At 38.6% G+C, this 23036-nt stretch overlaps 2 non-coding genes across 2 annotated transcripts; one reads left to right on the top strand and one right to left on the bottom strand.

Moving 5' to 3' along the window:
• The first annotated feature begins 17215 nt into the window (after positions 1 to 17215).
• On the top strand, positions 17216 to 17323 carry LOC148548764 (small nucleolar RNA R71). The gene has a single exon (XR_015897012.1). It is a non-coding gene; the product is annotated as a small nucleolar RNA R71 (small nucleolar RNA).
• Positions 17324 to 22484: 5161 nt separating this feature from the next.
• LOC148548763 (small nucleolar RNA R71) lies at positions 22485 to 22592 on the bottom strand. Its single transcript, XR_015897718.1, has one exon. It is a non-coding gene; the product is annotated as a small nucleolar RNA R71 (small nucleolar RNA).
• Between the last annotated feature and the right edge of the window lie 444 nt (positions 22593 to 23036).

Here is a 23036-nt window from a genome sequence, read left to right as displayed (position 1 = left end):
AAACAAACATGTAAATGCAACAACTATTCTACAAAGAAAATTTAAACATTGGTGTTGAGACAAGAAAGTACTAACCCATGGAGTTCGGTATCGACCTCCCCACACTTAAAGATTGCACCGTCCTCGGTGCATGCTGAGATGTGCAGGTGGATGGATTGTTCCAACTGATGCTTTTCTCATCAAGGAATGTGCAGATGGACTTGTCTGTCTCCCCATGTAACGTCTTCCGGTTCTCTTCCTGGTGGCCATCCTGAAAGAAAAAGGGAAGAAAGGTAACCCAATAATAGAGATAAGAAAATAAATGAAGTATGGTTGGGTTAATGCCAAATGATAAGGGTCTCAAGTACATGGAAGCTTCAACATGTACGTGAGAAAACAATAGAAGCCATGGCATACCAGTGGTGCAGAATTTGCAAGAAAGGAGGGGAGAATGTGGGTAATGCAAGATAAGATAAGTTCAAATCAATGCAAGAGAAGTACAAGTATCTTAAAAGATTACCATTGATTTAAATAATGTTACCCAATCAGAATAAAATAAGTCATAAGCACAAAGATAATACCAGAAAAGATATAACAGTTGAATAAGAACATTTGAACACCAATAATTTTAGAAAAGAAAATAAAAAATATGCACAAAATTAAAATGCAATGAATGAAATATTCAAATAAATTAAGTAAAATAAAATGAAAGATAAGAAGAATGAGAAGGGAAAGAAATAAAGTAAGAAAGAAAGAAGAAAGAAGAAAAGATAGAAGAAATTAAGATTGGGGAAGAAAAGATAAGATAATTGGCAAATTAGGATAAGCTGTGCGGTGCAAGCGACGTGGTCGCGTGGGGCACGCGGTCGCGCGGCTTGCGTTGAAACTGATTAATGCGGTCGCGTCGGTCATGCGACCGACGGTCGCGTGACCCGTTTTATGCTGCTGGCGTGAGGGCAGCCTCGCGCTCGCACAACTCTCTGTTCAAAATCATTGAATGCCAAATATTGGGCGACGCGATCGCGTGGGGCATGCGATCGCGCGAGTGGCCACTTAGTAGGATGTGACGCGGCCGCGTGGGGTACGCGGTCACGTGAGATGGACTTCGCGTCCAGCGCTAGTCCAGCACCACTCTAGCACAACTTTCGGCTATGCACCATTATTACGTCGAAATCCTGGTCACGCGGCCGCGTGGGGCACGCGGTCGCGTGGGAGGCCATTATTCCCATATGACGCGGTCGTGTCAGCGACGCGGTCACGTGGGGTGATTTGTGCCATTGGCACGCCTCCAGCGCTGCTCCTGCGTAACTATTTGTTCATATTAATATTGTCCCCCATCTCCTTGCGACGCGTACGCGTCGTTGATGCGGTCGCGTCGTGTGCTCTTTTCTGTTTTTTTTTTTTCTGAAAAGATGCAGAATGCAGTGTTAATATGAATGTGATGCAAAACTCCAGGTTCAATATAATAAAATAAAATAAAACTCGTAAACAAATAAGATTAACTAAAAATGAAAAAAAAAGGAACGATCATACCATGGTGGGTTGTCTCACACCTAGCACTTTCAGTTAAAGTCCTTAAGTTGGACATTTGGTGAGCTTCCTGTTATGGTGGTTTATGCTTGTACTGATCTAGGAATCCCCACCAATGTTTGTACTTCCAGTAGCCTCCGAGGTCCCAAACTAAGCATGTAAAGCCCTTGAGAAGCTTCAAACAGATTCTTAGGCTCTCGGGATGACAAATGTTAGAACAGATTCCAGGATCCCAAACTTTACTTTTACACCCGTTTTTGTCTCGATTTGCATTTTTCCAGCCGGGTGAAAGGTGATCTGTATTCTCACTGCAGCGACGAAACAGCTTCCTAGACCCATTTAGTTGAGCTTTATACCAACCTTTGCGTTTGAACTTAAAGCTTCCAACCATGATGAAACTTGCAGGACAATTCTTACCACTGGCCATCTTCCTCTTACTCTTAATATCATAAAGAGCTCTAAGTTGACCATCCGTCTCCAGTAGCCCATATTCAAGTGGGGTTAGAAAGCTAAGGAATATGAATTTTACCCACTTGAATGTTGTGAAGGATGATGGAAACTTAGGGGGAGGCATTTTTAATGGAATTGCAAGCTCCACTCCCTTGTGCTCTTTTCTGATAACTACCACCTCTTTGCAAGCTTCTTCAATTTCAACCTCTTCCTCTTGGCAGCTCTCTTCCAATTCAATCTCCTCTTCATTGCTTTCCAAGGGCATGGGAGGTTGTGCTTCTTCTTCTTGAATCTCCATCACTTGATCAACCTCTTCCAAGTCTTCAACTGTGATATGCCTTGGAGGTTGTACACCCTCCTCAACATCAATTGCAACCGTCTTGGAAGGAGGCTCTATATTTTGACTCTTCCATGGAGGTTCAGCATCTCCTAAGTCTTCAACCAATTTTTCTTCTTCAATAATCCCGGCTTCCTCTACTTGTTCCAGTACAAAGTCATGCTCCGTACTGTTCAATGGAGTTTCTAGTATCTCCTTAAAACTACGTTCATGATTAGATTGTCCACATGAAGCCATGGGGGGTTCCTTGAGTGTCCAAACGTCGAGATGCTAATTGACTCATTATTGCTTGCCCCAATAGATGAATGGTTGCCTGACATCGATCCACTGTTTCCTTGAGACGATCCTTTGTCTCTTGATGCACTCGGCTTTCATAAATAGGATCATAGTGCTCTCAGATTGATGGATATGAAAATGGTGAATATTGAAGTGGTGGTTCTTGTGAGTAATTGGGTTCGAATTGGGGTGGTTCTATATATGGTTCATATGGCTCATAAGGTGGTTGGTATGGTGGTTGAGGGTTAGGGTCATATGGAGGTGAATGGTGGAAAGGGGCTTGTGAGTTTGGTGGTCCAAAGTTATGTTGAGGAGAGGGTTCATAGGCGTATGGTGGTGGTTGTTGATAATCAAAAGATCACTCACCATAGCCATTGCCTTGATATGCATCACAGAACGGTTGTTGACAGTCCATTGAAGGTGGTTGTTGCCATGAGGGTTGATCAAATCCTTGTGGCTCCTCCCATCTTTGATTCTTCCAACCTTGATGCCTGTTCTCATTATAGTTTCCATTCCTAACAACAACATTGGAATCAAACTTGAAGCGAGAGGGGTAAGAATTCATAGTTAGTTTAAAAACAAAAATAAAAGCAAATTTAAATTAAAAGGTTATTTAAATTTTGAATTTGAAAATTAAATTTTGAAATTTGAATTTTTAAATTTTGAAATTTGAAATTTTGAAATTTTGAATTTTAAATTTTTGAAATTTGAATAATTTTGAAACTTGAAATTTGAAAATTTTTAAATTTGAATTTTAAAAATTTTTAAATTTGAATTTTTGAAATTTGATTTTTGAAATAAGATAAGATAAAATAAAAATTTTAAAATAAAAACCAATAACCTCTTAACTTAAGAAAAATCAAAAATAAAAACAAAAATAAAAACAAATAAACAAGCAAAAATAAAATATTTACAATAACCAATAATAAGGCACACGTTTGCAATTCCCTGGCAACGGCGCCATTTTGATGAGAGAACTTTTGCGTGGTCTAAAAATTGCGGATAAATCCTCGTTGCAAGTATAGTTTCTAAACCTTCAAAAGTCCTTTCATACAAATGTTTTGATTGTCACAAGTAACAAACCCCTTTAAAATTGATAACCGAGTATTTAAACCTCGGGTCGTCTTCTCAAGGAATTGCAGGGGAGTATGTTCTTATTATTAGTTATGGAGATTATAAATTTGGGGTTTTGAGAATAGGGAGCAAGTAATTTAAATTGCAATTAAAATAAATAAATAATTGTAAAATAAACTTTTGGCAAAGTATGAGAAATTGGAAGTCCTAGCACAGTTATCCTTATCAACAATAATTAAAATTGACTCTTGATTCCACTTAGTTAACCTTTACTAGAGCAAGGGAAGGTCAAGTGACTAATTAGATTGATCTTCAAATCCTAGTTAATCCCTAAGGAAAGATTTGGATTATCGAAGTTCAGTTCAATTAGCAAAGATAACAATTATCACTTATGTTGAGTTAAGATAACTCCTAAGTTACTAATTTCTTAACCAAAGCCAAGAATGTAGAAAGCTAAATTAAAATCATAAATATCTGGAATACCTCAATAAAAAACATTCAAAGCAGTAAAATCTAACATGGAAAAGTTCATAAGCCAATTGGGCAACATAAATCAAATACAAATAAAAGCATTAGAGTCAATAAAAATAGAAGCGAAAGTAAATAGAAAGGGACATTGAACCTGGGATCGAGAGTCACTCCTAAAACTAAAAGAAGTCCTAAATCCTAATCCTAAGAGAGAGAGAGAGAGGAGAGAACCTCTCTCTCTAAAACTACATCTAAAACATGAAAAGTGAATTATGAGAGCCTCCTTTTGAATGGATGCATTCCCCCACTTTATAGCCTCTAGTCTGTGTTTTCTGGGCCAAAAACTGGGTCAAAAATAGCCCACAAATCGCCCCCTGGGTATTCTGGTACGTTCAGGTCGCGGACAAGTGACGCGGAGGCGTCGTCCACGCGGCCGCGCGGATTGAAGTTCGCAGATGCGATGTGTCCGCGTGGATCACGCGTTCGCGTCGCCTAGGTTGTGTGTTCTTTGCTATAATTTATGTTCCAATTTACAATCTTGAAACATGTTTTAACACAAAATTTTTGATTTAAATTAGTGAAATTTTCAAAATAGAGTCTTTGAAAAGAAACTTATTATTTTTTTCAACCAATTAGAACATGCATGCAAATACCTATTACTATGCAATCTATCCTATCCTAAACAAAAGAAAAATAAATAAATTTATTAGTGTTAAGAAAGAGAAATTACCTCCGGAAGTCAGCTACTGACCGACCTCCCCACACTTAAAGCTTGGCACCGTCCTCGGTGCCATCAGTCAGGAACAAAGAGTGGCTGGTAGCAGCATCTCCACAATTGGGACTGTCATGGCTCCATGTGCTAGTAGATGAAGTGGAGTCCGGAGTGTCTGGTTCGTCTTCAGGTGGGTGGTTGCCAACAATCAGTATGTAAATTGGTGCTTGTTATGGTGCTTCATTCGCTTTGCCTGCTGGTCTAGTTGGTCTAACTTTTGAATTATCTGTAGGAGTAGTTGATTTGTTGAAGGTTCTTGTGACATGGAAGGAGAAGGGATATCTTCCGCCGATTCTGTGGTCTAGTTGATAGTGACTACTGGAGGTCTGATGTACTTCCCTTTGGGGACGTACTGATCATCCTGTGGAATCATGGCCTTGGTGTCCCCAGCTCTATAGTAAACTCCGGCTGCTGAGACAAGATTTGAAACCAAGGCGGGAAAAGGTAGGTTTCCCATAATTTGTACGTGTCCCGTGGCATTCCATATGTGTCTTGGTAAGTTGAGAGGCTGGTCTGTAAGTGAAGGAGGACTCGTGAGTGCTCGGAAAGACGTAATCGGACATAATCTGTGCCGATACTCGAGCCTCCAAGGTGAATGCTGAAGCCAATATGCCCTTAGGACGGGATCGATGGTATCCATAGATCCATCTGCTGCCAGGTTGTGCTATAATTCTGAGGACGATGTTCCAGTCAAATTGGTATGTCTGGCGCTTGAAAGAGGCTTTTTAGTATGCGTCAAATCCTTCATCTAAAGCTCGCTGAGTGGCTTCTTCAGTTATGGGGACTTGCTTCCGATGGACGTAGACAGACTACAGGGTTGTCATGTCAAAGTTGGAGTAGAATTCGACTACCCATGAAAGATTGACCTGCCGTGGCTGTCTCCGTAGAAATCCCCATTGTCTTCGGTCAATGCGGGGCTCAACAAAATCAACAATGTGGTTAGGGAGGATGAGTAGGTGCTCATTGTTGTAGTTCCTCTCAGCCAGAATAGGGAACATCTGCTCACAGTAGCGGTTAGTGAACCGCGCAGTGTCCTTTGTTGGAAAGGCTTTCTCTTTTTCATCGACCTTGATGATCCTCTTGATTCGCTTTGTTGAGGGCTTTACTGCTGTTGAATATGGTTCCGCAGCTAGTGCTCTTTTTGTTCCTTTCCTTGGCGGTGGCTTGGGAGTAGCTTTCTCTTTACCCTTCTTAGTGGCCATCCTGAAAAGGGAAAAAGAAAGTAACATGTAAAGCAAAGGGTTAAATCAAGGAAGAGGACAGTACAAGTGATAATTATTGCATGATAAAGAAGGATGTCGTTAACACATGGTCGCGACTACATGTGATAAGTTCATCAATAGGAATATAGCAAGTGCATGTTATGGCAAGTAGATGCAAGATGTTTATTGGCATGCCGACAAAGGCATGAGTAGCATAGATCAAGCATTAATTGCCCAATTTGATTATCAAGTGTTTCAAACTAACAATCTATTTGTATTGAAAATTATATTCAATCAATAAAATATTAAATTGGATTTTGTGAAAAACAGGCATTAGAGTAGAAGAATAGAATAATTTAAAATACACAATGCCATACGGGCTTTTTCACAAACACTTAGAATGCATGGTAAATATGTTATTGAAAGTATTAAATTTGAACATGCAAGCAACCCAAAAATGATTATTGATAATTGTCAAACAACTCCTTAATAATCCACAAGAAAAATATAGACGAAAACAATCACCCAAATAAATTTCTAACACCAATTAAACGGATGTAAAAAGTAAAAAGAAAAAAGAGAAACAAAGGAAACATAGATAATAAAATTGAAAAGAAAAAGAATAAGAAAACATAAATAAAAGTAATAATGGAAAAAAAGGGAAAGAAGAAAAGAACCTTGATGAAGAAGATGAAGAAGGAGGGAGAAAATAGTAGAAAGTAAGAGAGAATAAAGAAGACAGAAGGAAGAAGAAAGAAATAAGAAGGGAGAAGAAATAATTAGGATTAGGGAAGAAAAGATAGGAATTCTGGAACTGATCTTGGTAAACTGTGCGTCGCATGTGACGCGGATGCGTGCATCACGCGTTCGCGTGGGTTGCGCTATTTTCAAGTGATGCGGACACGTCAGGGACGCGTACGCGTGACCTGAATTGTGCTATTGGCGCGAGAGCAGCCTCGCGCATGCACAACTCTCTGTTTTAATGCGCACATTACCGAAATTTGCGATGACGCGTGCGCGCGAGGGACGCGCACGCATGAATGGCCTGATTTGGAAAACGACGTGTATGCGTGAGGGACGCGTGCGCGTGATAGAGCCTGTGCTTCTAGCACAATTCCAGCCCCACACCATCACAATTCTCTGGCCATACAACCCTTTACGTATATTTTGCAGGGTCACGCGTGCGCATAGGCGTGTTTATGCCTAAGGCACGTCTCCAGCCATGCTCCCGCGCAACTCTCTATTTCTTTTCTTCTTTGTTTTGAATGCACGTATAACGCGTACGCGTCTGCCTTTTTTTGTTTTGTTTTTTTTTTTTTTGTAGAATGTAGAATGCAGCATGCTGATGCAGATGTTATGAATGACACTAATAAACATAAAGGAGAATAAAATAAAATAAAACTAATACTGAAAAAGAACGATCATACCATGGTGGGTTGTCTCCCACTTAGAACTTTGCTTTTACGTCCTTAAGTTGGACGGTCTTCAGGCTCATTCTGCTTCTGTTGGTGGGTCCTCCAAGAGGAAGACCTCTAGCTCTTTGTGTTCCTTCATCTTCTCACCATGATAAAGCTTTAGGCGATGTCCATTGACCTTGATGCAATTGGAACTTGAAGGATGACGCAGGTGGAAGACGCCATATGTCTCTGATTTCTCCACTCTGTAGGGACCTTCCCATCTGGATCTCAGCTTTCCTGGTATGAGTCTCAACCTGGAGTTGTAAAGGAAAACCAGATCTCCTGGTCTGAACTCTCTTCCTTTTGATATGCTTATCATGCACAGCCTTCATCTTCTCTTTGTATAATCTGGAGTTATCATAACCTTCGAGTCGAAGGGTCTCTAATTCTGCTAGTTGTAGCTTCCTTTCAGCACCAGCTTGCTCAAATCCCATGTTATACTCCCTCACAGCCCAGAAAGCCTTGTGTTCCACCTATACTAGAAGGTGGCAAGCCTTTTCGTACACTAAGCGGAAGGGGCTCATCCCAATGGGTGTCTTGTACGCTATCCGATATGCCCAAAGCGCATCTTGTAGCCTGGCACTCCAGTCCTTCCTATGAGGCTTTACTATCTTCTCCAGAATGCACTTTATTTCTCTATTAGATACCTCTGCTTGACCATTGGTCTGGGGATGGTATGCTGTTGCTACTTTGTGAACAACCCCATGCTTCTTCAGTAATCCTGCTAATCTCCTGTTACAAAAGTGAGTGCCTTGATCACTCACGATTGCTCGTGGTGATCCAAAGCATCATATAATATGGTTTCTAACAAAGGAAATAATAGTGTTAGCATCATCAGTACAGGTAGGAATTGCTTCCACCCATTTAGAAATATAATATACAGCTAACAGTATATAAAGGTAACCCCTAGAGCTTGGAAATTGACCCATGAAGTCAATGCCCCAAACATAAAAAATTTCACAGAAAAGCATAATCTATTGGGGCATCTCATCCCTCTTGGATATATTACCAAACCTTTGGCATGGGAACAAGATTTACAAAAGGTAGTAGCATCTTTAAAAAGAGTAGGCCACCAGAATCCACAGTCTAAAATTTTCCTAGCTGTTCTTTGAGGGCCAAAATGTCCTCCACTCTCATAAGAGTGGCAGGCCTCTAAAATGGACTGAAACTTTGATTGGGGTACACACCTTCTAATTACCTGGTCAGCACCACACCTCCATAAATATGGGACATCCCATATATAATATTTGGACTCGCTTTTCACCTTGTCTCTCTGATGCTTAGTAAATTTAGGAGGAAAAGTATGGCTAAGTAGATAATTAGCTACAGGTGCATACCAAGGAACTACTTCGGATACTACGTGCAAGCTATCAAATGGAAAAGCATCATTGATAGGAGTGGAGTCATCCTTAATGTGCTCAGGGCGACTCAAGTGGTCTGCCACTAAATTCTGGTTACCACTCCTATCCTTAATTTCGAAATCAAATTCTTGCAGCAACAGTGTCCAACGTATCAACCTTGGTTTGGACTCTTTTTTAGCTAATAAATATTTTAGAGTTGTATAGTTTGAGTACACTACTACCTTAGTATGTTTTTACATAGTTTTGGACTCTTTTGGCATTGTTTTTACATAGTTTTTAGTATGTTTTAGTTACTTTTTATTATGTTTTTATTAGTTTTTATGAAAAAATCACATTTCTGGACTTACTATGAGTTTGTGTGTTTTTCTGTAATTTCGGGTATTTTCTGGCTGAAATTGAGAGACCTGAGTAAAAATCTGATTCAGAGGCTGAAAAAGGACTGTAGATGCTGTTGGATTCTGACCCTCCTGCACTCGAAGTAGATTTTCTGGAGCTACAGAAGCCCAATTAGTACGCTCTCAATTCCGTTGGAAAGTAGACATCCTGGGCTTTCCAGCAATATATAAGAGTCCATACTTTACCCGATATTTGATGGCCGAAACTGGCGTCCAAAGCCAGCCTAAAACTTCCTGGAGTTAAACGCCCAAACTGGCACCCAAGCTGGCGTTTAACTCCAAGAACAGCCTATGCATGTGTAAAGCTTCAATGATCAGCTGAAGCACACGCCAAGTGGACCACAGAAGTGGATTTCTGCACTATCTACACTTAGTTACTCATTTTCTATAAACCTAAGTTACTAGCTTAGTATAAATAGCACTTTTTACTATTGTATTCACACTTTTGGATCTATCTCTGGACGTTTAGTCCTTAGACCTTTGGCATGGAGGCTGGCCACACAGCCTTGCCTAGACTATTTTCATTTATGTATTTTCTACGATGGAGTTTCTACTCCCCATAGATTAGGGTGTGGAGCTTTGCTGTTCTTCATCAATTAGTGCAAGTACTATTGTTTTTCTTTCAATTCACGCCTACTTCTTCTCCAAGATATACTCTCGTACTTAATTCATTTAAGTCAGAATGAAGGGGTGACCCGTGACAATCACCCAATCTTTGTTACTCGCTTAGCCAAGATCCGTTTTCCTGACAACCACAAAGCGGTCTACATGATGTTCAATGTAGTCATTGGACGATAGCCGGAGTATACTCTCTTGGATATCTAATACACGAACTGAGTCTGTGAGATTAGTATTTTCATGGTATACGCTAGAATCATTGGCAGCATTCCTGGGATCCGAAAAGTCTAAACCTTATCTGTGGTATTCCGAGTAGGATCTGGGAAGGGATGACTGTGACGAGCTTCAAACCTGCGAATGTTGGGGGTAGTGATAGTGTGCAAAAGGATCAATGGATTCTACTCCGACGCTAGCAGGAACCGACAGATGATTAGCCATGCGGTAGCTGTGCCTGGTATTTTTCATCCGAGACGAGAATTCCGACAGTTGATTAGCCGTGCAGAAACTGTAGAGGACCATTTTCACTGTGAGGATCTTACAGCTTGCCATGGAAGGGAGCACGCATGGTTGGAAGAAGGCAATAGGAAAGCAAAGGTTTAGAAGCAACAAAGCATCTTCAGACATTTATCTGAAATTCCCACCAATGAATTACATAAGTAACTTTATTTTATTTTATGTTTTATTTATCTTTTAATTATCAAAACCCCATAACCATTTGAATCCACCTGACTGAGATTTACAAGATGACCATAGCTTACTTCAAGCCGACAATCTCCGTGGAATCGATCCTTACTCACGTAAGGTTTATTACTTGGATGACCCAGTGCACTTGCTGGTAAGTTGTGCGGAGTTGTGAAAAGTGTGAATCACGATTTCCTACTACCAAGTTTTTGGCGCCATTGCCGGGGATTGTTCGAGTTTGGACAACTGACGGTTCATCTTGTTACTTAGATTAGGTAATTTTATTTTATGTTTAAGCTTTTTAATTTTATTTTCGAAAAAAAATAATAAAATATATATGTTCTTCAGAGTTTTTAAGAATGAATTCTAGAGTTTCATAAGATATGTTGAAACCTGGCTGGCTGTAAAGCCATGTCTAATCTTTTGGACCGAGGTTTCCACTTATCTTTGCAAGAGACTTTTGGTTCCCATCAATTTGGCTATTGTATGTAATGCTCTACTAAAGCTTGGCTGGCCATTTAGCCATGTCTAATTATTTTGGACCGAAGCTTTAGACTAACATTGCATGATTCCTGGAATTCTTATTAAAAATTTTGAATTTCTTTATTTTCTTTTTCCAAAAATAATTTCGAAAAATACAAAACAATTAATAAATCATAAAATCCAAAAAAAAATTTTGTGTTTCTTGTTTGAAACTAGTGTCAAATTTTAAGTTTGGTGTCAATTGCATGTTTTAATTTCTCTTAAATTTTCGAAAATTCATCATGTGTTCTTCTTTGATCTTCAAATTGTTCTTGATGAATTTCCTTGTTTGATCTTTGATTTTTCTTATTTTGTGTCTTTTCTTGTTTTTCATATTCATTTTCAAATTCATAGTGTCTAAACATTAAAAATTTTAAGTTTGGTGTCTTGCATGTGCTTCTTTTCTTAAAAATTTTCAAAAATATGTTCTTGGTGTTCATCTTGACATTCAAAGTGTTCTTGGTGTTCATATTGACATTCAAAGTGTTCTTGCATTAATTATTTGTTTTGATCTTAATTTCTTATGTCTTATTTGTTTTTCTCTCTCCTCATTAAAAATTCAAAAATCAAAAAATATCTTTCCCTTATTCTTTTAATAAATTTTGAAATTTTGGGTTGACTTATTGGTGCGCAGAAATCGTGTGGTTCCATTCCTTGGTAACAGTGCTGAAAACTTTATACGCACGTTCATAATCTTAATTCTTTGTCACAACTTCGCACAGCTGACCAGCAAGTGCACTGGGTCGTCCAAGTAATAAACCTTACGTGAGTAAGGGTCGATCCCACGGAGATTGTTGGCTTGAAGCAAGCTATGGTCACCTTGTAAATCTCAGTCTGGCGGATTCAAATGTATTAAGAGATTATAGTGTACTAAAAGATAATTAAAATAGGATAGAGATACTTATGTAATCCATTGGTGAGAGTTTCAGATAAGCGTGCAGAGATGCTTTCGTTCCTCTGAACCTCTGCTTTCCTACTGTCTTCGTCCAACCATTCCTACTCCTTTCCATGGCAAGCTTTATGCAGGGCATCACCGTTGTCAATGGCAACATCCCATCCTCTCTGTGAAAATGGTCCAGTGCACTATCACTGCCTGGCTAATCATCTGTCGGTTCTCGATCATATTGGAATAGGATTTACTATCCTTTTGTGTCTGTCACTACGCCCAGCACTCGCGAGTTTGAAGCTCGTCACAGCCATCCCTTCCCAGATCCTACTCGGAATACCACAGACAAGGTTTAGACTTTTCGGATCTCAAGAATGGCCATCCATGGGTTCTAACTTATACCACGAAGATTCTAATATCTCGGACTCGGTCCTCTGTATTAGATATCTAAGAGATACTCATTCTAGCTTGTTTGCATGTAGAACAGAAGTGTTTGTCAGACACGCGTTCATAGGTGAGAATGATGATGAGCGTCACATAATCATCACATTCATCATGTTCTTGGGTGCGAATGGATATCTTGGAGAAGGAATAAGCTTGAATTGAATAGAAAAACAGTAGTACTTTGTATTAATTCATGAGGAACAGCAGAGCTCCACACCTTAATATATGGAGTGTAGAAACTCTACCCTTGAGAATACATAAGTGATGAAGGTCCAGGCATGGCCGAGAGGACAGCCCCCAAACGTGATCTAAAGATGAAACTAAAGATGTTCCAAAGATCCCTCTAAATACAATAGTAAAAAGTCCTATTTATACTAAACTAGTTACTAGGGTTTACAGAAATGAGTAAATGATGCAGAAATCCACTTCTGGGGCCCACTTGGTGTGTGCTTGGGCTAAGCATTGAGCTTTACACGTGTAGAGGTCTTTCTTGGAGTTGAAGAACGCCAGTTTGTAACCTGTTTCTGGCGTTTAACTCCACTTTGCAACCTGTTTCTGGCGTTTGACTCCAGAATGCAGCATGGAACTGATGTTCAACGCCAGTTTACAACGTCTATCCTTAATCAAAGTATGGACTATTATGTATTGCTGGAAGGCCCTGGATGTCTACTTTCCAACGCAATTAGGAGCGTGCCATTTGGAGTTCTGTAGCTCCAGAAAATCCACTTTGAGTGCAGGAAAGTCAGAATCCAACAGCATCTGCAGTCCTTCTTCAACCTCTGAATCTAATTTTTGCTCAAGTCCCTCAATTTCAGCTAGAAATTACCTGAAATCACAGAAAAACACACAAACTCATAGTAAAGTCCAGAAATGTGAATTTTAATTAAAAACTAATAAAAACATACTAAAAACTAACTAAATCATACTGAAAACTATGTAGGAATAATTGAAATAACTCCATCAACGTCTCTTCTGTGTCTTTCTTGCTCCTCCCTCATAGCTCTTTGATCTTCTCTTATTTCATGGAGGATGATGATGTGCTCTTGATGCTCCACCCTTAGTTGTCCCATGTTGGAACTTAATTCTCCTAGGGAAGTGTTGATTTGATCCCAATAATTCTGTGGAGGAAAGTGCATCCCTTGAGGCATCTCAGGGATTTCATGGTGAGGAATTTCCTCATGCTCATGTTGAGGTCCATGATCTCTTGTTTGCTCCATCCTTTTCCTAGTGATGGGCTTATCCTCTTCAATGAGGATGTCTCCCTCTATGTTAATTCCAGCTGAATTGCAGAGGTGGCAAATGAGGTGAGGAAAGGCTAACCTTGCCTAAGTGGAGGACTTGTCAGCCACCTTGTAGAGTTCTTGAGGTATAATCTCATGAACTTCCACCTATTCTCCAATCATGATACTATGGATCATGATGGCCCGGTCTATAGTAACTTCAGACCGGTTACTAGTAGGAATAATTGAGCGTTGAATGAACTCTAGCCATCCCCTAGCCACTGGTTTGAGGTCATGCCTTCTTTGTTGAACCGGCTTGCCTCTTGAGTCAATTTTCCATTGAGCTCCTTCCACACATATGTCCATAAGGACTTGGTCCAACCTTTGATCAAAGTTGACCCTTTTTGTGTAGGGGCGTGCGTTCTCTTCCATCATTGGCAAGTTGAACGCCACCCTTACATTTTCCGAACTGAAATCTAAGTATTTCCCCCGAACCATGGTGAGCCAATGCTTTGGATTCGGGTTCACACTTTGATCATGGTTCCTTGTGATCCATGCGTTTGCATAGAACTCTTGAACCATTAGGATCCCGACTTGTTGAATGGGGTTGGTGAGAACTTCCCAACCTCTTCTTTGGATTTCAAGTCAGATCTCCGGATACTCATTCTTTTGGAGTTTGAAAGGAACCTCAGGGATCACTTTCTTCTTGGCCACAACTTCATAGAAGTGGTCTTGATGGACCTTAGAGATGAATCTCTCCATCTCCCATGACTCAGAGGTGGAAGCAATTGCCTTCCCTTTCCTCTTTCTAGAGGTTTCTCTGTCCTTAGGTGCCATAGATGGTTATGGAAAAACAAAAAGCAATGCTTTTTACCACACCAATCTTAAAATGTTTGCTCATCCCCGAGCAAAAGAAGAAAGAAAGAAGTAGAAGAAGAAGAGAATGAAGGAAATGGAGGGAGAAATGGTTTCGGCCAAGGGGTGAAGAGAGGGTTCTGTTGTGTGAAAATGAAGAGGGAATGAGGGGTTTATATAGGAGTGGGGAGGGGTTTAGGGTTCGGCTATTTAGGGTTGGGTTTGGGAGGGAAATTATTTTGAATTTAAAGGTAGGTGGGATTTTTTGGGGAAGAGAGGATGGATGTTAGTGGTGAAGAGGTGATGGGGAAGAGTGATTGAGTTGATTGGTGAGGAGTATTTGGGGAAGAGTGTTGTAGAAAGGTGTGAAGAGGAGAGAAGAAGTAGGTGGAGATCCTGTGGGGTCCACAGATCCAGTGGGGCCAAGGACTTAACATCCCTGCTCCAATTAGGCATGTAAAACGCCCTCTGTAGGCAATCCTGGCGTTTAACGCCAGACTGCAGCATGTTTCTGGCGTTAAACGCCACTTCCATGCTTGTTTTGGGCGTTCAACGCCAGTCTGCAGCATGTTTCTGGCGTTGAATGCCAGTATGGTGCATGTTTCTGGCGTTAAACGCCAGTCTGATGCTTGTTTCTGGCGTTTAACGCCAGCTTTCCTCTGCATGCAATCCTGGTGTTTAAAAGCCAGACTGCTGCTTGTTTCTGGCGTTTAACCCTAGTTTCATGCTCTGTTCTGGCGTTAAACGCCAGCCAGATGCTCCTTACTGGCGTTTAAACGCCAGTAAGCCCTTCCTCTAGGGTGTTCTATTTTTTGTGCTGTTTTCAATTCTGTTTTTGATTTTTTAGTAGTTTTTGTGACTCCACATGATCATCAACCTAATAAAACATGAAATAACAAAGAGAAAATAAAATAAAAATGATTAAATAACATTGGGTTTCCTCCGAACAAGCACTTCTTTAATGTCAATAGCTTGACAGTGATCTCTCATGGAGCCTCACAGATAATCAGAGCAAGGTTGGGACCTCCCAACACCAAACTTAGAGTTTGGTTGTGGGGGTTCAACACCAAACTTAGAGTTTGGTTGTGGCCTCCCAACACCAAACTTAGAGTTTGACTGTGGGGGCTTCGGTTGACTCTGTAGTGAGAGAAGCTTTTCATGCTTCCTTTCCATGGTTACAGAAGGAGATCCTTGAGTTTGAAACACAAGGTTGTCCTCATTCAGTTGAAGGACTAAGTCTCCTCTGTCCACATCAATCACAGCTCTTGCTGTGGCTAGGAAAGGTCTCCCAAGGATGATGGATTCATCCTCATCCTTCCCAGTGTCTAGGATTATGAAATCAGCAAGGATATAAAGGCCTTCAACCTTTACTAACACGTCCTCTACTTGTCCATAAGCCTGTTTTCTTGAGTTGTCTGCAATCTCTAATGAGATTCTGGCAGCTTGTACCTCAAAGATTCCCAGTTTCTCCATTACAGAGAGGGGCATGAGGTTTATCCCTGACCCAAGGTCACATAGAGCCTTCTCAAAGGTCATGGTGCCTATGGTACAAGGTATTACGAACTTTCCAGGATCCTGTTTCTTCTGAGGCAATCTCTGTTGATCCAGATCACTCAGTTTATTGGTGAGCAAGAGAGGTTCATCTTCCCAAGTCTCATTACTAAATAATTTGGCATTCAGCTTCATGATTGTACCAAGGTACTTGGCAACTTGCTCTTCAGTGACATCTTCAATCTCTTCAGAAGAAGAATACTCATCAAAGCTCATGAATGGCATAAGAAGGTTCAATGGAATCTCTATGGTCTCTAGATGAGTCTCAGATTCCTTTTGTTCCTCAGAGGGAAACTCCTTGTTGATCACTAGACGTCCCAGGAGGTCTACCTCACTGGGATTCACGTCTTCTCCCTCCCTTGTAGGTTCGGCCAGGATGATCAATTCAATGGCCTTGCACTCTCCTTTTGGATTTTCTTCTGTATTGCTTGGGAGAGTATTAGGAGGGGTTTCAGTGACCCTTTTACTCAGCTGGCCGACTTGTGCCTCCGGATTTCTAATGGAGGATCTTGTTTCGTTCATGAAACTTAAAGTGGCCTTAGATAGATCAGAGACTATGTTTGCTAAGCTAGATGGGGTCTGCTCAGAACTCTCTGTCTTTTGCTGAGTGGATGATGAAAAAGGCTTGCTATTGCTAAACCTGTTTCTTCCACCATTATTAAAGCCTTGTTGAGGCTTTTGTTGATCCTTCCATGAGAAATTTGGGTGATTTCTCCATGAGGGATTATAGGTGTTTCCATAGGGTTCACCCATGTAATTCACCTCTGCTATTGTAGGATTCTCAGGATCATAAGCTTCTTCTTCAGAAGATGCCTCTTGAGTACTGTTGGATGCAGCTTGCATTTCATTCAGACTCTGAGAAATCATATTGACTTGCTGAGTCAATATTTTATTCTGAGCCAATATGGCATTCAGAGTATCAATTTCAAGAACTCCCTTCTTCATAGGCGTCCCGTTACTCACAGGATTCCTTTCAGAAGTATACATGAACTGGTTATTAGCAACCATGTCAATGAGTTCTTTAGCTTCTGCAGGTGTTTTCTTTAGGTTAATGGATCCACCTGCAGAATGGTCCAATGACATCTTTGATAGTTCAGACAGACCAACATATAATATATCCAGAATAGTCCATTCTGAAAGCATGTCAGAGGGGCACTTTTTGGTCAGTTGCTTATATCTCTCCCAAGCTTCATAGAGGGATTCACCTTCTTTCTGTTTGAAGGTTTGAATGTCTACTCTAAGCTTACTAAGCTTTTGAGGAGGAAAGAACTTGGCTAAGAAAGCCGTGACCAACTTATCCTAAGAGTTTAGGCTATCTTTAGGTTGAGAGTCCAACCATACTCTAGCTCTGTCTCTTACAGCAAACGGGAAAAGCATAAGCCTGTAGACCTCGGGATCAACCCCATTGGTCTTAACAGTATCACAGATCTGCAAGAACTCAGTTAAGAACTGAAAAGGATCTTCAGATGGAAGTCCATGAAACTTGCAGTTCTGTTGCATCAGAGAAACTAATTGAGGTTTAAGCTCAAAATTGTTTGCTCCAATGGCAGGGATTGAGATGCTTCTTCCATGTAAATTTGAATTAGGTGCAGTGAAGCCACCAAGCATCCTCCTTGCATTGTTATTATTTTCGGCCATATCTTCTTCTTTTTCGAAAATTTCTGTCAGATTTTCTCCAGAGAGTTGTGCTTTAGCTTCCCTTAGCTTCCTCTTCAGAGTCCTTTCAGGTTCAGGATTAGCTTCAACAAGAATGTTCTTATCCTTGTTCCTGCTCATATGAAAAAAAAGAAGAAAGCAGAAAAGAAAATATGGAATCCTCTATGTCACAGTATAGAGATTCATTTATGTTAGTAGAAGAAATTAAGAATAGAAGGAGGAAGAGATGAGAATCTAAATAGAAGGAGATTAGAGATGAGAGAAGAATTCGAAAATTTAACAAAATAAAATAAAAATATTTTAAATTTAGATTTCAAATTCGAAAATTAAATTTGAAATTAAATTAAAATTAAAATTAAAAATAATTAGTTAATTAAAAAGAAATTTTGAAAAAGAGGAAAGGAATTTCCGAAAATTAGAGAGAGAGGGTTAGTTAGGTTGTTTTGAAAAAGGTATGATTGAAATAAAAAGATATGATTGATTAAAAGAGATTTGAAATTTGTTTTTGAAAAAGATATGATTGAAATTGAAAAAGATATGATTGAAATAAAAAGATAAGATTGATGGAAAAAAGATTTGAAAACTTATTTTGAAAAAGATTTGAAAAAGAAATTTAAAAAGATTTGATTTTGAAAATTAAAGTTGATTTCTTGACTAACAAGAAACTAAGAAGATATGATTCTAGAGTTTAAAGATTGAACCTTTCTTAATAGGCAAGTAACAACTTTGAAAAATTTTGAATCAAAACATTAAATGCTAATAAGATTTTCGAAAATTAAGAAATACAATAAGAAAATTTTAAAAGATTTGAATATTTTCGAAAAAAATGGAAAAGATTTTCGAAAAATTTTAAAAAGAAATTTGAAAATATGAAAAGAAAATTGAAAAAGATTTGATTTTGAAAAAGATTTTGAAAAAGATAAGATTTTTAAATTGAAAATTTGACTTGACTCGTAAGAAACAATTGGATTTTAAAAAGTTTTGAAAAAGTCAATCCAAATTTTCGAAATTTATGAGTGAAATAAGGGAAAGATATTTTTTTTGCTTTTTGAATTTTTAATGATGAAAGAGAAAAACAATAAAAAGACTCAATACACGAAAATTTTGGATCAATACATGTGATGCATGCAAGAACACTATGAATGTAAAGATGAACACCAAGAACACTTTGAATGTCAATATGAACACCAAGAACTTATTTTTGAAAAATTTTCAAGAAAAGAAAACATGCAAGACACCAAACTTAAAAATTTTTATTCTTTAGACATTAACAAATTGAAAATGCATATGAAAAACAAGAAAAGACACAAAACAAGAAAATATGAAGATCAAACAAGAAGACTGGCCAAGAACAACTTGAAGATCATGAAGAATGCAATGCATGAAATTTTCGAAAATAATTTTTAGAAAATTAAAAAGATGCAATTGACACCAAACTTAAAAGTTGACTCTAGACTCAAACAAGAAACACAAAAATATTTTTGATTTTATGATTTTATTAAATGTTTTTCTTGGATTTTTCGAAAATTATTTTGGGAAAAACCAAAAAGAAGAAAAAAAAATTTTTTTTTTTGTATTTTTCGAAAATAAGAATTAAAAAGCTTAAAATTAAAATAAAATTGCCTAATCTGAGCAACAAGATGAACCGTCAGCTGTCCAAACTCGAACAATCCCCGGCAACGGCGCCAAAAACTTTATACGCACGTTCATAATCTTAATTCTTTGTCGCAACTTCGCACAGCTGACCAGCAAGTGCACTGGGTCATCCAAGTAATAAACCTTACGTGAGTAAGGGTCGATCCCACGGAGATTGTCGGCTTGAAGCAAGCTATGGTCACCTTGTAAATCTCAGTCAGGCGGATTCAAATGTATTAAGAGATTATAGTGTACTAAATGATAATTAAAATAGGATAGAGATACTTATGTAATCCATTGGTGAGAGTTTCAGATAAGCGTGCAGAGATGTTTTCGTTCCTCTGAACCTCTACTTTCCTGCTGTCTTCGTCCAACCATTTCTACTCCTTTCCATGGCAAGCTTTATGTAGGGCATCACCGTTGTTAATGGCTACATCCCATCCTCTCTGTGAAAATGGTCCAGTGCGCTGTCAGTGCCTGGCTAATCATCTGTCGGTTATCGATCATACTGGAATAGGATTTACTATCCTTTTGCTTCTGTCACTACGCCCAGCACTCGCGAGTTTGAAGCTCGTCATAGCCATCCCTTCCCAGATCCTACTCGGAATACCACAGACAAGGTTTAGACTTTTCGGATCTCAAGAATGGCCATCCATGGGTTCTAACTTATACCAGGAAGATTCTAATATCTCGGACTCGGTCCTCTGTATTAGATATCTAAGAGATACTCATTCTAGCTTGTTTGCATGTAGAACGGAAGTGTTTGTCACGCACGCGTTCATAGGTGAGAATGATGTGAGCGTCACATAATCATCACATTCATCATGTTCTTGGGTGCGAATGGATATCTTAGAGAAGGAATAAGCTTGAAATGAATAGAAAAACAGTAGTACTTTGTATTAATTCATGAGGAACAGCAGAGCTCCACACCTTAATCTATGGAGTGTAGAAACTCTACCGTTGAGAATACATAAGTGATGAAGGTCCAGGCATGGCCGAGAGGCCAGCCCCCAAACGTGATCTAAAGATGAAACTAAAGATGTTCCAAAGATCCCTCTAAATACAATAGTAAAAAGTCCTATTTATACTAAACTAGTTACTAGGGTTTACAGAAATGAGTAAATGATGCAGAAATCCACTTCTGGGGACCACTTGATGTGTGCTTTGGCTGAGCATTAAGCTTTACACGTGTAGAGGTCTTTCTTGGAGTTGAACGCCAGTTTGTAACCTGTTTCTGGCGTTTAACTCTACTTTGCAACCTGTTTCTGGCGTTTGACTCCAGAATGAAGCATGGAACTGGCGTTCAACACCAGTTTATGTCGTCTATCCTTAATCAAAGTATGGGCTATTATATAATGTTGGAAAGCCCTGGATCTCTACTTTCCAACGCAATTAGGAGCGCGCCATTTGGAGTTCTGTAGCTCCAAAAAATCCACTTTAAGTGCAGGGAGGTCAGAATCCAACAGCATCTACAGTCCTTCTTCAACCTCTGAATCTGATTTTTGCTCAAGTCCATCAATTTCAGCCAGAAATTACCTGAAGTCACAAAAAAACACACAAACTCATAGTAAAGTTCAGAAATGTGAATTTTAATTAAAAACTAATAAAAATATACTAAAAACTAACTAAATCATACTGAAAACTATGTAACAATAATGCTAAAAAGCGTATAAATTATCCGCTCATTACTTATTAAAAAATTTTTAAAATTTAGTTGTTTCTTGTTAGTCAAGTCAAAATTTCAATTTAAAAATTCTATCTTTTCAAATCTTTTTCAAAAATCAAATCTTTTTCATTTTTCTTAATATTTTCGAATACTTTAAAATTGATTTTCAAAATATTTTTCTTAATTTTATTTCTAATTTTCGAAATTATTGCTAACATTTAATGTTTTGATTCAAAAATTTTAAGTTGTTACTTGCCTATTAAGAAAGGATCAATCTTTAAATTCTAAAATCATATCTTTTAGTTTCTTGTTAGTCAAGTAATCAACTTTAATTTCAAAAATAAAATCTTTTTAATTTCCTTTTCAAATCTTTTTCAAAATAGATTTCAATCATATCTTTAAAAAAAAAAAACTTAATTTCAAAATCTTTTTCTAACTTCTTATCTTTTCAAAATTGATTTTCAAATCTTTTTTCAATTAACTACTTATCTTTTTCAAAACCACATAACTACTTTTCTCTCTCTCTAATTTTCGAAAATCACTAACCCCTTTTTTTTCAAAATTATTTTTAATTAACTAATTGTTTTAAATTTTAATTTTATTATTATTTTATTTCTTTTCTTAAATTTCGAATTCCAACTAATAAATAAAATAAAACAAAAATATTTTTCTTTTCCTTTAAATTAATATTCAAATTTCTTCTCTCTCTCACCTCTTTCTATTTATTTTATTTAATTACTAACACTTCTCTTCTTCTTAAAATTCGAACCCTCTCCCTCTCTCTGTGTTCGAATTCTCCTTGTTCTTCCTTCTTCATTCTATTCTTCTATTCTTCTACTTACATAAGGGAATCTCTATACTGTGACATAGAGGATTCCTATTCTTTTCTATTCTCTTCTTTTTCATATGAGCAGGAACAAGGATAAGAACATTCTTGTTGAAGCTGATCCTGAACCTGAAAGGACTCTGAAGAGGAAACTAAGAAAAGCTAAAGCACAAAACTCTAGAGAGGACCTAACAGAAATTTTCGAAAAAGAAGAAGACATGGCAGTCGAAAATAACAACAATGGCGGAGATGCAAGGAAGATGCTTGGTGACTTTACTGCACCCACTTCTGACTTCTATGGAAGAAGCATCTCAATTTCTGCAATTGGAGCAAACGACTTTGAGCTTAAGCCTCAATTAGTTTCTCTAATGCAGCAGAATTGCAAGTTTCATGGACTTCCATTGGAAGATCCTCGTCAGTTCTTAGCTGAATTCTTACAAATCTGTGACACGGTTAAAACCAATGGGGTTAATCCTGAAGTCTACAGACTTATGCTTTTCGCCTTTGCTGTAAGAGACAGAGCTAGGATATGGTTGGACTCACAACCTAAAGAAAGCCTGAACTCTTGGAAAAAGTTGGTCAATGCTTTCTTGGCTAAATTCTTTCCACCTCAAAAGTTGACCAAGCTTAGAGTGGAAGTCCAAATCTTCAGACAAAAAGAAGGTGAATCCCTCTATGAAGCTTGGGAAAGATACAAGCAATTGATCAGAAGGTGTCCTTCTAACATGCTTTCAGAATGGAGCATCCTATGTATATTCTATGATGGTCTGTCTGAATTGTCCAAGATGTCATTGGACCACTCTACTGGTGGATCTCTTCATCTGAAGAAGACGCCTGCAGAAGCCTAGGAACTCATTGAAATGGTTGCAAATAACTAGTTCATGTATACTTCTGAAAGAAATCCTATGAATAATGGGATGACTTAGAAGAAAGGTGTTCCAAAGGTTACCTGAAACTGTGAATCAATCTTGGACGAGATCTTCTTTGCTGGTAGGAGATGACGTGGCCGGCTGGTGAATGGCGGCCGGAGCTGTTGTGTCCGACTTGTTGGACTGGCTTATGCTGCTGATCCTTTATCACCAGAGGGTGGTGGTACCTGCAAGGGACTCCGATGATTAAGTTAGCTAGGGTATTAAGCAGGTTTTTAGTAGAATCAGAGTATGAGTTATACCTGG

This window comes from Arachis ipaensis, chromosome B8, assembly GCF_059453495.1.
Source record: "Arachis ipaensis isolate K30076 ecotype BB chromosome B8, ASM5945349v1, whole genome shotgun sequence".
NCBI lineage: Eukaryota > Viridiplantae > Streptophyta > Magnoliopsida > Fabales > Fabaceae > Arachis > Arachis ipaensis.
The sequence above is the reverse complement of the archived record's forward strand: the minus strand, read 5'-3'. Positions and strand labels throughout refer to the sequence as shown.